Source organism: Scyliorhinus canicula, chromosome 4 (assembly GCF_902713615.1).
Source record: "Scyliorhinus canicula chromosome 4, sScyCan1.1, whole genome shotgun sequence".
NCBI lineage: Eukaryota > Metazoa > Chordata > Chondrichthyes > Carcharhiniformes > Scyliorhinidae > Scyliorhinus > Scyliorhinus canicula.
Genome location: NC_052149.1, coordinates 24019271 through 24027286, shown reverse-complemented (window position 1 = coordinate 24027286; position 8016 = coordinate 24019271). Strand labels below are relative to the sequence as shown.

The 8016-nt window shown below is 44.2% G+C and overlaps 1 protein-coding gene and 1 long non-coding RNA gene across 3 annotated transcripts in view; one reads left to right on the top strand and one right to left on the bottom strand.

Annotated features, from left to right (window-relative positions):
* Window positions 1-4178: 4178 nt before the first annotated feature.
* LOC119964424 lies at window positions 4179-7950 on the bottom strand. Its single transcript, XR_005460295.1, has 2 exons — window positions 7834-7950; window positions 4179-4595 (listed from the first exon to the last, which is right to left on the bottom strand). It is a non-coding gene; the product is annotated as an uncharacterized LOC119964424 (long non-coding RNA).
* Window positions 7638-8016, top strand: part of LOC119964422 (rho GTPase-activating protein 29-like) — a 128811-nt gene continuing 128432 nt past the window's right edge. For both annotated transcript variants that reach the window (XM_038793877.1, XM_038793874.1), the window contains exon 1: window positions 7638-7846. The gene's annotated coding sequence lies outside the window, so the exon portion shown is untranslated. The remainder of the gene's footprint in view (window positions 7847-8016) is intronic.

The window sequence follows — 8016 nt, the reverse complement described above, 5'->3', positions numbered from 1 at the left end:
TCCTCTTACGGACGATGGCGCTGCAGTATGTCAATGTCATTTGTTTTAACTTAAACAAGGTTTATACAATCAGTTTCCATTCTAAATAGGGGCATTGGTCAAAGGAGTCAATATTAGTGTTTATCCTCTCCATGAACAGTAGTTCTAATCGATTATCATTATACGTCATGTTCTCATGCCTCAGAGTCCAATGGTCTTGACATGTTAACTGTTTTCCCTCCCTACAGTTGCTGCCATAAGTGCGTTTTTCCAGCATTCTGTTTTGTTTCGGATTCAAGCATCCGCAGCATTTCGGCCCTTAATTAAAATTAGCTTCCCTCTTAATTTCATACCCTTTAATCTTTTCTAAATCTCCTGTGTGGTATCTTGTCAAAGCCTGTTAGCAGTTCATTTACACTATATTTCGCCCAATCACAAGGCCTGTCACCTCCAAAAGAATTCTTCTAGATTTGGCAAGTGTTATCTTCTATTTGAAAATGCCACATTGGATGCATCGAATTATGTTTTGCAATCTTTATCAGGTTTAAATGAGATTTAAAGTGTTTCATTTTTAATAAAAGATTAAAACTTTTCCTATTGCTAATATTAAACAAACTGTCTTGTAATTATTCAAGTTAGCCCTCTCCCTTTTGAAAATGCTAACTGCATTGTCCACCCTCTGGCCCACATTGGCTCCAAGTAAAACTCCAAATTACAATTCGTAAAATCGTTAGATTATGTTTGATCATCTACCTCAACGCCACTTTCCTACGCTATCCCATATTCCGTGATGACATCAGTATTGAAAAATCAATTGATTTTGGTCCTGAATATGCTCAATGATTGAGTTTCCATTGCTCCCTGGGGAGAAAATTCCAAAGATTCAACACCCTCTGAGTGAAGAGATTCCTTCTCATCATGGTCTTAAATGGCTCGCCCCTTATTCTGAAACTCTACTTCCCCACTCACCAGCCAAGGGAAATAGCCTATCTACATGTACCCTATTCATGCCATGTACCCTGTCACGCCCTGGAAGAATTTTGTAAGTTCTAACGAGAATCCCTCATTCTTCGAAACTCTGGATAAGACAGGCCCAGTTTCATCACTTTCTGCTCATGAGACAGTTCTGCCTTCCCTGGGATTAGTCTGGTGAACCTCCATTGCATTCCTCTATGGCAAGTATATCCTTTCTTCGATAAGGAGACCAAATACAATACTCCAGTCTCACCAAGATACAAAACAATTGCAGCAAGACATCTTTATTCCTGTACTCAAATCCCCTTGCAATGAATGCCAACATATAATTTGCCTTCCTAATTACTTGCTGCACCTGCATGCTAGATTTTAGTAACTCATGAACAAGGATCCCACGTCCTTTTCACATCAATGCTCCACAACCTCTCACTATTTAAGAAATACTCTGCCTTTGTTTTCTAACAAAGTGGATAAATTCACACTTATTCACATTGTATTCCATCTGCCAAGGTTTTGCACTTAGTTTGTCCAAGTACCCATGAAGCTTCCTTGCATACTCACAACTTGCATTTCTACCTAGATTTGTCATCAGCAAATTTAGAAATAATACATTTTTGTCCCCACATCTAAACTATTTATATAGATTGTGAACAGATGTGGCACTGATTCTTGCGGTATCCCACTAGTAACAGCCTGACATCCAGACAATCACCGTTTATTCCTAATCTCTGTTTTTGTCTGTTAACAAATTCTCAATCCATGCCAGCATATTATCCCCAAACCCATGTGCTCTAATTTTGTGTATTAACCTCCTGTGTGGGACTTTGAAAGCCTTCTATAAATCCAAATACACCACACTCACTGGTTCTCCTTAACCCATGCTACAAGTGGGGTGGCGACTTGGTGGCGCAGTGATTAGCACTGCTGCCTATGGCGCTGAGGACTCGGGTTCGATCCCAGCCCTGGGTCACTGTGGAGTTTGCACATTCTCCCCGTGTCTGCATGGGTCGTGTCCCCACAACTCAAGATGTGCAGGTTAGTTGGATTGGCCATGCTAAATTGCCCCTTAATTGGAAAAAAATAATGGGTTCTCTAAATTAAAAAAAAACCCCTATGCTACAAGTAACAACCTCAGAAAACTCCAACAGGATTGTCAAATGTAAGGGTTGCAGTGGAATCCACGTTCTCAAAAGGTGGTGAAAGCAGAGTCTTTGAATATTTTTAAGGCAGAGGTACAGAGAATTCTTGATAAGCAAGGGGGTGGAATGTGGAATTGAAGTTACAATCAAATTAGCTATGATTTTATTGAATGGTAGAGCAGGCTTGAAGGTCAAATGGGCTACCCCTGCTCCTAATTCACACATTCAGGGGTTTTATCAACCTTCAATCCAATTAATTTTCAAGTACTACCTCTTTGTTAATATTAATTTATTTCATTTTCATACACCCCTTGGTCCCATAGTATTTCTGGGAGGTTTTCTGTCTTTCTTCATGAGGACCAACACAAAGTAATTGTTTAGTTTGTCTGCCATTTTCCTATTCTTCATTAGAGATTCTCCTGTCTTCATCTACAATGGACCCATATTTTTCATTGCTAAACTTTTCCTTTTCACATACCTAAAGAAGTTTAGTCTGCTGTTTTGTCTCACTAGCTTGCCTTCATATTCTCTTTTCCCTTTCTTTATCAGTTTCTTGGTCCTCCTTTACTGGATTGTAAAATTCTCCCAATCCTTGGGTTCAGCACTTTTTTCTAGCAACCTTATAAACCACTTCCTTTGATCTAGTGCAATCTTTAACAACTTATTTTGTTAGTCACAGTTGATTCACTAGGACTTTTGCCTTGGAGGAATATATATTTGTTGTTGACCATGTAATACTTTTTTAAAATACTAGTCAATACCTGTTTGCCATCAATTTCTTTTAGTGCGTTTTCACAATCCATCATAGCCAACTTGTCCTCAGATTTAAGACCCTTGTTTCAGAATGAGGTATAATCACTTTCACTGGGCACGATTCTCCGATCGCGGGACAGACTGTCCGCGCCATCATGAACGCCATCGCGTTTCACAACGGCGCGAAACTGGCGCAGGCAGTAGCGATTCTGTGCCCCACAGGGGGCCAGCACTGCGCTGGAGCGGTTCATCCGCTCCAGATTCTGGGGATTCTGGGGCTGGACGCGCAACAAAGAAGGCTCGGGGGGTGGGGGAGAGGCTGGCACACCAATCGGTGGCCCCCCCCCCGGGGACGGAGTCCCCTCCCCCCCACAGGCCATCCCCAACCCTTCGCGCAGAGTTCCTGCCGGCAGCGACCAGGTGTGGACAGCGCCGGCGGGACTCTGCTTTTCCGTGCGGCTGCTCGGCCCATCAGCGCCAATCGTGCCGCTGCAAATGCCGCCGATTCTCCGCACCTCGGAGAATCACGAACCAGCGTCGGGGTGGAGTGGCGCTGTTGTGGCGATTCTCCGGCACGGCGTGGGGCTGGGAGAATCGAGCCCACTGTTTCCCAAAGGATCTTTGTGTATGCCCTTAAGGGCCTGACACACTTTTCGCATTTAGCTTAATTAACTTCTTTAATACTTTCCCTTTATTAATTGTATTGTTTATTTAAGGACACGGGCAGTCCACACTGAGTCAAATAAGAGAAATGTTTTCTTTACACAAACGATATATACACTATCGGGTAGATCCCCACCAGATTCCTGTGCCTGACTGGCCAACTTATATACATGGGTTAATTGAGATACCCTTCCCTAGCGGAGGAGCTCATATTCTTACTGGAGCACAGGGAAGACAAGCATTCCCACTCCGTAGGTTTCGTGCAGAATATTATAGTTTGTCTAACTTTTCACTGATTCATAATTCTCCCCCCCCCCCCCCCCATCCCCCCCCCCCCCATCCCCCCCCCCCCCCCCCCATCCCCCCCCCCCCCATCCCCCCCCCCCCCCATCCCCCCCCCCCCCCCCCCCCCCCATCTGTTTTTCTGTGACAATTGAGGCATGTTCAGGTTGAGAAATTGGGTGATATAAAGTTGTGGTGCCATAGGGTCACCACTTAGAAAATGGTTCAATTAGTTTACACAGTCAGTTTCCATTCTAAATGTGCACACAGGAATTTAGAGACAAATGTGATATTAAAAAATGATGTAGGTTTTGTAGACAGGATGTGCATGCAGATCCAAGACTTCCAATATATTATTAAAAATGCAAATACATAGAAATCATAAAATCTTGGTACAAATGTTTTAATAAGTTTAAATAATGTGGCTAATGCAAATAATCTCTTATCTTGTGACATCATAAAATAAATTAAGGTATTTTGTCAATTGATCAATGAACAATGCAATTCTATCAGATAAGACTGAAAAATGCCACTAATTCAAGTCCAAATTCTACATACAATGTATACAGAGTAATAGACTGCTCAGAAAAATGGATTACATTCATTTCTTGTTGAGGTTTGTTTTTGTGCTCATAAGGTGAGGGACGTTACTGCAGGCAATGGAACATTTCTCATTCCAGACACAGAAAGCAGCACTTTAAGGTCAGTTGTCATCGGGTTAGCTTCCTTCTTTGCCTCAATGTGTCTCAACTTCAGAAAACCACAAAAATGCCCCGGTGTGCCATTTTTTTTCACTTTCCACACCTACGGTTAATGAATGAGATTGTCAGTTTCATGACAATAAACAGTTATTCTCTGCTGTAGTCTAACAGGAGTCAAATTGAGACAACCCAAATTTATTTTGCATCAGTTCTAGTTCCAAAATCTAGACCAATAAAAACTGAAAGTATTGTAAATATTCAGGTCAGACAGCATCTGTGGAGAGAGAAATAGAGGTAAAGTTAAAACTCTTCCCATCTGCACAGACGCTGCCTAACATGCTGAGCATTTCCATCATTAGTATTTAACCAACTATCCAGGATTTTAAATTTTCTCAACAAAATTATTGCTCAGTTTTGCTGACCTTTGTATCAGCCGGGTGTAGCATTGTGTTGAATGTAAGTTACATTTCCAGACATGCAATGGATAGCCACACAAATGAAAATAAATTTCTTTTTTCGGGGGGTAAGGTGGCACAGTGGTTAGCACAGTTGCTTCACAGCTCCAAGGTCTCGGGTTTGATTCCTGGCTGGGTCACTGTCTGTGCGGAGTCTGCACGTTCTCCCGTGTCCGCGTGGGTTTCCTCCGGGTTCTCCGGTTTCCTCCCACAGTCCAAAGATGTGCAGGTTAGGTGGACTGGCCATGATAAATTGCCCTTAGACTAGGGGGGGTTACTGGGATGTGTGGGCTTAAGTGGGGTTCTCTTTCCAAGAGCCGGTGCAGACTCGATGGGCTGAATAGCCTCCTTCTGCACTGTAAATTCTATGATTCTATGAAATAAGCCACGAGAACAAATTTTAAAAATATACTTAAAAAAAAATCAACAGTAAACTACTCAAGAAAACAAACAATAAAAAGTAAACGTATCTTGTTTTTATACATAAAAACAAAACAATTAGGGTGACATGGTGGCAAAGTGGTTAGCACTGATGCCTCACAGTTCCAGGGACCCGAGTTCAATTTTGCCTCGGATCATTGTCTGCACGTTCTCCCAGTGTCTGCATGGATTTTCTCCGGGTGCTCCGGTTTCCTCCCACAAAGTCCAGAAGGACGTGCTTGTTAGGTGAATTGAACATTCTGAATTCTTCCTCAGTGGACCCGAACAGGAGGGTGGCGACTAGGAGATTTTCACAGCAACACTATTGCAGTGTTAATGTAAGCCTACTTGTGACACTAATGAAGATTATTATTATGTGTAGGTTAGGTGGATTGGCTATGCTAAATTGTCCTTTAGTATCCAAAAGGTTAGGTGGGGTCACTGGATTATGGGAATAGGGTTGAAGTGTGGGCTTAAGTAGAGTGCTGTTTCCTGGTGCAGGCTCGATGGGCCGAATGGCCTCCTTCTGCACTCTAAATTCTATGATTCTATGTAAATGTTTGGCGGTGTAGTCAACCCTGAATTATACTCTTAATTTGGATTATTTTAAAATTTGTTTTAGGAGTTTATAACCTCCTCTTCTGATGTATTTTATACTTTATAATAAACCTGTTGCCAGATTTTTAACTAAGCAACATTTTTAAAAGTGTTTTTTCCAAATGGTAAATTCATATAATCGGACAGCAAGGTAGCACAAGTGGCTAGCACTGTGGCTTCACAGCGCCAGGGTCCCAAGTTTAATTCCCCACCGGGTCACTGCCTGTGCAGAGTCTGCACGTTCTCCTCGTGTCTCTGTGGGTTTCCTCCGGGTGCTCTGGCTTCCGCCCACAGTCCAAAAGACGTGCAGGTTAGGTGGATTGGCCATGTTAAATTGCGCTTAGTGTCCAAAGAAGGTTAGGAAGGGTTATTGGGTTACGGGGATAGGGTGGAAGCGGGGGCTTAAGTGGGTTGGTGCAGACTCGACAGGCATAATGGCCTCCTTCTGCACTGTATGTTCTATGATACTATTTACAATGCTGTTTGCAGAGCGGGTCAGAGCAAAACTGTTTTTCAGTGACATGACTGGTGTGACTATTTTAAAGTGAATTATGAATAAACTATTGATGTACATGTTTATACGAGTGAAAATATCTTGCTATTTCTCTCTCTTGAAACCATAAGCATATCAAAGGGCCTTTACATTCCGGTCACCTTGCAGAACAGTAAATTAGTGTTCGGTGGACTGTGCATTGCTTACCTCAGATATGTGGTTTACACATAGATTTGATCTTACGTTTCAGAAGAGATGGGCTGCACTATTGGCTCAACAAATGAGCTAAAAGCTAACCTTTCAATTCAAAATGCAATAGGCTGACGGAGGTAAAGAAAAACAGTGTGGGAAAATTCAATGTCACAGTGGAAACTTCACCACTAAGTAACAGTGAAAACAGCCTACTTTTTCTTCAAAACATCTGTTGACCTTTTATCATGAGCTGTCCTACAGTTCCCCCCCCCCCCCTCACATTTTCTGGTCTTCCCCAGGATACAATTCAGGAAGGGACACTCGTTAGTAGCAGATCTTCACCAAAGCCATTCTGGAGAAGCTGCTAGTGCGTTCACGAGCCATTATTTTCTGTCTGGTTTAATTAACCCTTCTCGCTGCAACCCTTAAGAAACAGCATGCGGGTTCTCAGGCACACATCCATGACTCCCGTCTATGGTAAGACCATTGTATCATTCTTTGTAGATATGTAAATGAAAATCCCATGCCTTTTGTTTCAGAACGTCTAGACCATTATGAAGAGCACGTTTTGGGATGAAATGTTGGCAGGTACCACCACAATATTATTTATTACCATGGCGGAATCTCAAAGCCAAGGCTTTCTTTGATCGTGACTGCGCCCGCTAGTGATGGTTGTCTTTAAACCAGGAATGTGCGAAGGTGGAGGGGGAATGAAACCCCCCATTTATTTGCACCAGTTATGGAGGAGACACCCTGTGTGGCTGCTGCAGCAGCAAAGGCGGGTTTGACTAAATGGGGTTGCATAGAGACTGGGAGGATGGGGGGGGCGGGGACTGGGAGGATGGGGGGGGCGGGGACTCGGAGGATGGGGGGCGGGGACTCGGAGGATGGGGGGCGGGGACTGGGAGGATGGGGGGCGGGGCATCCGCCGGACTGGGGCCAATCGGCTGCCCGCATCGGCGGCCCACGTGGTGGCGCGGGGCAGCGGCCAAGTGTGAAGGTAAACTAGCGGCGGGCGGGCTTCTCATACCGAGCGGCCACGGAGCAGCGTGAGGGCGTCAAAAGCCCCACTTCCCAACGGCTGAGGAAAGCGTTTTCACACACACACACACACAGAAAAAAGGGGGGAAAAAAACCAATCAAAACACGATGTCCGCAGCAAGACCGTTAACGAAATCGGATACCTTGCTCAGGCGGGTGAGTCGGCTTTGATTTCTCCTCATGTTCGGCGGCGGAATAGCTTCGCTCTTTCCAAACTCAAAAAAAAAAGAACCGATCTCCCGCGACTGGAAGATCCCCCCCCCCCCCCCCCCCCCCCCCCCCCCCCCCCCCAATATTTTGAGGGCAGTAAGTGGGACGGCGGGTGC